A 9,215-nucleotide genomic window follows, 5' to 3' on the forward strand; every position below is an offset into this window, starting at 1 on the left:
CACACACATCCATGCCCAACGCAGCATTCGAACCTTTTCTTTCTTTCAGTGGTGCCATGTCCCGCTCTGACGCAGGGCCAGCATCGATAGGAACGGATTTGGCAAGGTTAGTGGAAAGGGGTGGCCAGATGCCCTTCCTGCCACCACCACGAAATTAGTCTACCCCTACTGTCTGTGTCGAGTGTAAGTAATGGAACAGTGCGAGTGTGTGGAGATGTCTGCGAGTCGTGTAACTGAGGAGGAACATGGAGACTAGCCCGGTATTCACCTAGCGGGATGTGGAAGACCGCCTGAAAACCACATCCAGGCTGGCCGGCACACCACCCGTCGCCATTAATCCGCCGGACGGATTCGATTCGGGGCCGGCGCGCCTACCCGAGTCCAGGAAGCAGCGCGTCAGCGCTCTCGGCTACCCTGGCGGGTTATTGATACCCGTTTATAAAGTGTGACAATTATCGAACTATATGATATAAAATCGTCAAAACTTCTGAACAGTATGCGTTGGGGCGTTCAAAGTGCACGGGTGGCCGCGGGGAATTGTGGCAGTTAGTAAGTGCACGCGCACGCTCCTTGATGTTGTCGGCCATTTCCAGGTGAAAATGTCACTGCTTGTGAAGGCCTACTATGCGAGCAATACCAGCCCAACTGCGGCTCAAAGGAAGTTTGTGATCAAGTTGAACTGAAGACAACCGGTCCAAGTGTGTTAACGATCAAGAATTTGATTCGCAAGTTTGAGAGAACGGATAGTTTTCTTGATGACAGTGTAGGCAATATCGGTCGTCCAGAAAGCGCGAGAACGCCTGAAAACATCTAAAAGACACGCGCTGTGTTTCAAACAAGCCGCAGAAAATCTATCGGGTGAGCTGCACAACAGATGGGAATCAACCGGGAGACATTGTGATAAATCATTGTTGAAGACCTGCATCTCTTCCCATACAAAATTCAAACCCATCACCCATTAAGTTACAGGGCCAAGAAACAGCGGTTGTGTTTCGACAACACTATTGTCCACAGAACTGACGAACAGATCTTTGATGTTAATATGATTTGGTTGAGGCACAAAGTCCACTGTCATTTGGATGGGTTCATCACTAAGCAAAATTGGCGCATTTGGGAGACCGAGACCCACATTCCACGATCGAAAAATCTCTTCACCTTCAACGGGTAACTGTGTGGTGTGCAATGTCCAGTCACGGAAGAGCCGGTGCGACATTCCTTGATGGCACGGTGACTACAGAACGGTACGTGAATATTTTGGAAGATGATGTCATCCCCATTATCCAAAGAGACCTTGATTTCGGCAAAATCTGGTTCATGCAAGACGGAGTTCGACCTCAGAGAAGCAGGAGAGTGTTTGGTGTCCTGGAGGAGCGCTTTTGGGGGCCGCGTTCTGACTCTGAGGTACCCAGAGGCCACTACCATGAGCCTCTATTGGCCGCCATATTCTACTGATTTGAACACATACGAGTCCTTTTTGTGGGCCTATCTTAAAGACAAGGTGTTCAACAATAACCCCAAACCATTGCTGATCTGAAAACAGCCATTCAGGAGGTCGTCGACAGCATCGATGTTCCAACAAGTGTAGGACATGCAGAATTACGGTACTAGTCTGCACTACATCATCACCGATGGTGGCAGGCGTACCGAACATGTCATAACCTAAATCCAAATATCTGTAGTGACGTTTACACGTTGAATAAAGTGTGTGTACGTCGTAGTCTGTAACTCATTTACGTTTTCTTTCATATATTTGAGAAATTGTCATCCTGTCCATAGGATACCTCCTAACAAAGGTGGAAGAAATTTTTACACCCCGTCTGCAAGAGCTCCAAAATGGTTCAAATGGCTCTGAGCACTATGGGACTTAACATATGAGGTCATCAGTCCCCTAGAACTTAGAACTACTTAAATCTAACTAACCTAAGGACATCACACACATCCATGCCCGAGGCAGGATTCGAACCTGCAACCATAGCGGTCGCGCAGTTCCAGACTGTAGCCTAGAACCGCCTGGCCACTCCGGCCAGCTGCAAGAGCGTGGCAAGACACTAAATCAGCTGAACTATTTTATTGACAGTGGATTTTTCATCAACTTTGAAGGCCTTTTCCCATTTTCCACCACACCGCACCAGCAATGCGGCAATAAAATTCAATCAAATACAACTATCACATCCTGTTCCCAGTAATTTCCGTTGCTGCACATAGTTTAACTTTGAAATTTATTGTTTTGCACTTTTTCCAGTCTTATACTTTCAACGTTTTAAAAAAATTTTAACATGTAATGACACCTCACGAAATTGTAGTAGGTTCTCTATATAAGGCCACTTCTATAAATATACGATCCTTATGTCTTTCACTATTTGTATTCCATTGTTTTAGGTCTATAGTTTTAACGAAAATGTTATATCATTTCCACTTTTACACTACTATTTGATGCATTTACACTTTTACGCGCCCATTAGTTTACCCTTCTAGTATTTTAACATAAGTTTTTTGTTATCTGATTGAATTTTTGCAATTTTAGTGTGAGACCATCACTTGTTAAACGCATAGCATCCCTACCATTAACCCTTTCTCCCACTCAACTACCTTCTTTCCCCGCTTTTACTGTTCCTCGCTCCATTTTATATTCTTACAAATTTCTGACGTATGAATTTTATGTATGCATTGATCTACAATATTAGTATTCTAAAGAGAATTTTTACATAATTATACCCTCTATAACTTAAGAAAGACCCCTGTTTCTCATCTGATGAAATTGCCACCACTGCACCTCCATTTTCACTCTGTTTTCCCTCCCCCTTCGCCTCCACTAACCCCTACCTCCAGCAGACACCCTGTTGAAACGTTGATCGCAGTTGCAAAACACTGTTCTCTGATATGAGATTCTGAATAAACAAGACTGATTGCTGACGCTGCTGCTAAGGAATATTCTGCATTTATGTACAATTCATTTTTCTACTTATTGTAAGATATTAGATGGTACGTATTTAGTTTTACTTTATTTTAGATGTGAAGATGATCCTGAGTGAACAAACGCAGTCAGCAAATTAAAAATGTGCTGCTGAGACCGGACAACAAATATCACTCCGTCTTCAGGCCGCAAGTGGTCCATCGGAACCATCCGACTGCCCTGTCGTGCTCAGCTGAGGATGCGGATAGGAGGGGCGTGATGTCACCACACCGCTCTCCTAGTCATAATTATGGTTTTCTTTGACCGGAGCCGCTACTATTCGGTCGAGTAGCTCCTCAATTGGCATCACGAGGCTGAGTGCTTCCGCGAAAATGGCAATAGTGCATGGTGGCCCAGATAGTCACCCATCCAAGTGCCGGACACGCCCGACAGCGCTTAACTTCCGCGATCTGACGGAAACCGATTTGCCCACTGCGGCAAGGCCGTTGCCGGACAGTAAATAGGAATTACCTTAAATATCTGTTTCTGACACGTTTTCGCTTTCCACCGTAAAATAAATCCAAGATTCTTAATATTTGGTATAATTTTGTAAACAGAATCACAAACACACGTAGAATATACGTTGATGAGCTGAAACATGATCACTACCCATCGGCGGATTGAATGACCCTGTGTGACGTTGTGAGCAGGAAAGTAGAGGTGGAGGAGAGACGATTGGGGAATCGTTCTATCTCGGTACGGGTGGTAAATAAGGGGATCCGTTTACGTAAGCCAGTTTGGCGCAGGGCACACTCCTATGAGCCGACGCGCGTGAACGGGCATGTCGGCAACGGCGAATCAACAGCTCACATTGTGTAACGTGGTGTTCCGCAGCAGGCGACACCATGTTGACCCAACAAGAACATCAATTACGTTTGCAGTGGTGATGGGATCACAAACATTGGGTCAATCTAAATGTCTCAGCTGGTCGGATGGATCAAATTTCTTCTCTTGTCAGGTTGAAGGTCGTGTCCGGATAAGGCGTCGCCCAGGCAAACAGCTGCTCAATACACGCACCATGTCAAGTACGCAGGTCGTGGGAGCACTATTATTCTGTGAGTGACTTTTTCCTGGGCTGCCGTGGGACATGTAGTAGTAATCAAAGATACTGTGACTACGTGAAAGTCATTGTGCACCTCCTATAGCCCTGTAAGTTGGATGTCTTCTCCGGCGGTTATGGCACCCTCACCAGCTTAGCTGTCCCTGACACAAGGGCATAATACTGCGACAGTGATTCGAGGAGCGTGACTGTGAACTGACGTTGATGTCCAGACCACGAAATTTGCACGATCTGAACCCAATGAAACATATCTGTGACGTTATCACTGACAACAAACCATCGGTCTGTAATACACGGAAACTACGTAACCTTTTGTAGATATCTCGTGCTACTTGACTCGAGAAACCTACCAAGGACTTATCAAATGCTTACCACGTACGACTGCTGCATTTTGAGTTCCAAAAGTGGGCCAACACATTGTTTCAGCGTGTGGCCATAATGCTGTGAGCTGTTGGTGTTTGTTACAAATTTTATACTACAGTTAAAGCAGCTCAGTGTTTGATGATGTTTCAGATGCTAATTGTTGTCTATGACTTCGTACGCAACGTTATGAAGAGTAGGGCTGCCGAGTGGTGCAGCAAATGTCGGCACAAGAAAGCTGGACAGGAGCAGAAATGATTAGTGAAAAAGCAACACAGAAAACATAAGATTTCTGTAACTTGCATTTCTCCAAATGCACAAATGATACAAGCAATACAGTCCAGCTATCGATGTCAAAGGATTGGTTGGTTGGTTGTTTCGTTGGTTCATTTGGGGGGCGGACCACACGGAAAGGTCATCGGTCCCATCGGATTAGGGAAGGATGGACAAGGACGGTGGCAATGCCATTCCAAAGGAATCATCCCAGCATTTGCCTGAAGCGATCTAGGAAAAATCACGAGAAGCCTAAATCAGGACGTGGGTTTGAACCATTGTCCTTCCGAATGCAGGGTCGTTGTGCTAACCACGGTGCCACCTCGCTCGGTCATGTTAAAAGGATGAAGCAGGAACGTAGGTGTGCAGCATGGTGTCTCCGAACTTGAGTGGGCTGAGCGGCTGCCAGAAGCGACAGAGGGCGCTCGAAGTATAGAACCACTCGAGGCATGACTCAGCAGAGACGCACCATTGGTTCCGCAGATACCGCTATCGACGTTAGAAGGGAACTTTCCATTTCGTTATCAACTCTGATATGTCATGAGGTCGTATCGATACTGGTATATAGAGTACACGCTAGTCATGAGTACCACGTATGGCTAAAATAAGTCCAAGCAATCCAGGGTTACGCACGCACGCGCACGCACGCACGCGCGCATATATATACACTAGTGTGTATCGATAGATATATATATATACGAACATATTTTAATTCCCAGAAACGATCATACGTAGTATATCAGATTTCGTCGCTGCATTTTGCCTTCTTTTATTCGGATACCCTTGGATTCAACCTCGACTAACTGGGCGCCACAGACGCCCGATAATAAACACAGTTCAGCCCATTTATTAAGTCTGTTCGCCGCTTTTAATTACGTGAACCAGACAGCCGGAGAGACTCTGCTCCCAATTAGCGTGTTCTCCAGATTACTCGCTGCCCGGGAATTTACTTTCTTTCTCTGGAGGTAGGAAATTTTGCTGTGGAGGTGTGTCACCCTAACAGAATAAGCTATCATTAGTTGGCCGCAACGACACTAACAATTACGCTTTGAACATCGTCGTATAGGAGCATATTTGCACTTCGAAAGACAGCAAACGGGGTGTGGTGGAGAGTACCGGGTGATCAAAAAGTCAGTATAAATTTGAAAACTTAATAAACCACGAAATAATGTAGATAGAGAGGTAAACATTGACACACACGCTTGAAATGACATGGGGTTTTTTTAGAACCAAAAAAAAAAACAAAGTTCACTAAATGCCCGACAGATGCGCGTCGTTTGGTGATGAGCGTGTGCTCAGCCGCCACTTTCGTCATGCTTGGCCTCCCAGGTCCCCAGACCTCAGTCCATGCGATTATTGGCTTTGGGGTCACATGAAATCGCAAGCGTGTCGTGATCGACCGACATCTCTAGGGATGCTGAAAGATAACATCCGACGCCAATGCCTCCCCATAACTCCGAACATGCTTTACAGTGCTGTTCACAACATTATTCCTCGACTACAGCTATTGTTGAGGAATGATGGTGGACATATTGAGCATTTCCTGTAAAGAACATCATCTTTGCTTTGTCTTACTTTGTTATGCTAATTACTGCTATTCTGATCAGATGAAGCCCCATCTGTCAGACATTTTTGAACTTTTGTATTTTTTTGGTTCTAATAAAACCCCATGTCATTCCAAGCATGTGTGTCAATTTGTACCTCTCTATTTACATTATTCCGCGATTTATTCAGTTTTCAAATTTATACTGACTTTTTGATCACCCGGTATGTCATATAGCAGAAAAATTGATCCTCTCGCCATTACCCTTCCCCACCCACTCAGCAGCCTTCTTACTTCTCGCACAGTTGGTCCAATGGACAACATGTTTTGATTGCATCGATGTTTAGACGTGAATGTTTCTAAATTTGTAGACAAAGCCTACACAGTCCACTGTGTCACAGATTCATATGCCTACTGTGTCTGTAGATGATGGGGAGGTAAAGTAAATTATTGAGACAGTTAAAAATTTAACTGTGGTGGTGGAAGAGGAAACAGCAATACCATACGGACTACAGGAACGCAAAGAAAGACGAGGCCGCCTCCTTGGGTTTTTCACAGAGAAACCCCTCTCCCCTCCCCCTCCCTTTCCCATGAATGTATAGCGACTATCGTCACAAAAGTGAAACAACAGTGTGTGATGGCATTATGTGGTCAATTAGAAGAGAAAAAATGAAGCCACTGGCTAAGAGGTTGCAGTTCCCGCAGCCCCCCTCCCCCTCCCCGCAAAGAAAAAGAATTGTCTCAACAGACAATATTTTAGCAGAAGTAATTTGAAAGCAGCTTGTGTCGCCCAGTTCTGCCACAGTCTTTTGCAGGTTTTTCTCGTTCGTGAGGCGAATACCATACCGGGAAACGCCGTCCGAAATATTTTCAAAGTTCTTCTATACCAGTCAACGTAGGTAGAACGTAGTTTACGGTCGCCCGCACTGCTGCTGCTGCTGCTGCTGCAGAGACCACTGGAACAAACAGTTGGATATTAACGTCGATGATAGCAGAGTTGACAAAGGGAACAGCTAGCTGGAGCAAAGTTCAGAGTGTAGCGGAAGTCTCCACAAGCGTGTGCAAACAGTCCTGTGAGTGATCCGAATCGTAAAACGCAAATACAGGATAGGTCAACGACTCTCCTACCAGTGTCACGTATCAAAGGCTTCAGAGATTAGCGGGAACTGACGGACGAGTGCAGCTGGCGGTATTTACAGGAACTCCCGCGTCAGTGGGCGAGACCACGTGACAAGCCGCGGCAGCGAGCTCATGCTATGGTACGAAGCCCTGGTAGCTTGACCTTTCCGCAGTACCTGAGCTGGGCAGGGATTCCGAATCATTATTGGACGCTAAAAAGCCCCTGTGTCTTTGCAGGTGGCGATATTCAGCCGCTAAATAATTGATACAAGTCATCGTGAAACCTTCAGCTGTCATTTATTTTGCACAGTTCGCTATTAGTTCCTGTCAATGTTCAGTATCAAGCTTAGCCTAAAACGATTAAATCAAACCATTAGAGATTACGCAGTTTACAGGGAAATACAAGGTTAAATACTATCTCACTTACTGGCAGAAGCGGCAGGAAAGTTATACCGTAGTTTTGATAAATGCGAGTCGTACAATGATATAAGTATGGAGGCACATTTAGTGATATATTTGGATAAAGTCTGCAAAATGTATCACGAATCAATTTAGTAACAAACAAGTAATAAATTAAACCGTCGTACCAGCTGCACTGCCTTTGCTGCATGAACAGCGAAAATGTAGTAAAGGATAAACTATTTTTCGTTCATTCATTTTGGGTGGTCTTCAACGAGCTAAAGCTTCGTAAAGATCTGGAAGTATGTGTAGAGTTTGTTGCAAGTAAGTGCTCTCATTCCAAAATACTGAAACAGTACACTCTGGCTATTTGAAATCAGTAGGCTGCACATATTTTTCACCCGCACCCCTTTGACAGGTAGGTGGTTCTTACCCCACAGCTGTTGTTTCCAGACAGTAGGTGATACATGTACCAAGATTGATTGAAATCAGTCCAGTGGCCTAAGAGCAGATGCGGATCATACAAACGTACGTACATCCAAACAACCATAAATAAACTCCTCCCGAAAGGCCATGAAGGCTCAACGGTATCGACTGGCCGCCGTGTCATCCTCAGCCCACAGGTGTCACTGGATGCGAATATGGAGGGGCATGTGGTCAGCACACCGCTCTCCCAGCCATATGTCAGTTTCCGAGACCGGAACTGCTACTTCTCAATAAAGTAGCTCATCAGTTTGCCTCACATGGGCTGAGTACACCCCGCTTGCCAACAGCGCTCGGCAGACCGGATGGTCACCCATCCAAGTGCTAGCCCAGCCCGACAGTGCTTAACTTCGGTGATCTGACGGGAACCGGTGTTACCCGTGCGGCAAGGCCGTTGGCACACAACCATAAATACATCCATTTTTTTTAACAGGCCTGCATGAATTACAATAAGAATACACAATTTTCATGGATATCGTTTTTCAACACAGTCATCCTCCTTTGAATGCACTTGGCCAAACATTGCGTAAGATTTCCAATATCCTCTGAAGAAAACTTTTGGTTTCACACAAAGCGAAGTATACACTGCTCCCTTCACCAACTGATCGGAATTGAATCGACAGCCGCTGAAAGCATTAGTAAGTGGACTGTCTCCAGTGATGGTTTGTTTTAAAAAAATTTCACGTTCGTTTGCATGACAGTCCAGAAGATGCTGACAGATTTTCATACAGTTAACCTTATACTCTTCAACGAATTATTTTGGCATGGGATTTAACTTCTGAGGTCATCAGTCCCCTAGAACTTATAGAACTATTTAAACCTAACTAGCCTAAGGACATCACACACATCCATGCGCGAGGCAGAATTCGAACCTGCGACCGTAGCGGTCGCGCGGTTCCAGACTGCAGCGCCTAGAACCACTCGGCCACACTGGCCGGCAGACCTTGTGGAAGCTGAGTCTATTCTCGCTGCAGTATGCAGAACAATAATAATGGTTTGCCACGTCACCAGCACTCACTCTCCTG

The 9,215-nt window shown here is 45.3% G+C and overlaps 1 pseudogene; it reads right to left on the reverse strand.

Annotated features, from left to right (window-relative positions):
* Positions 1-8,471: 8,471 nt before the first annotated feature.
* LOC124551663 lies at positions 8,472-8,589 on the reverse strand (annotated as a pseudogene).
* Positions 8,590-9,215: the final 626 nt, after the last annotated feature.

Source organism: Schistocerca americana, chromosome 9 (assembly GCF_021461395.2).
Source record: "Schistocerca americana isolate TAMUIC-IGC-003095 chromosome 9, iqSchAmer2.1, whole genome shotgun sequence".
Taxonomy (NCBI): Eukaryota; Metazoa; Arthropoda; class Insecta; order Orthoptera; family Acrididae; genus Schistocerca; species Schistocerca americana.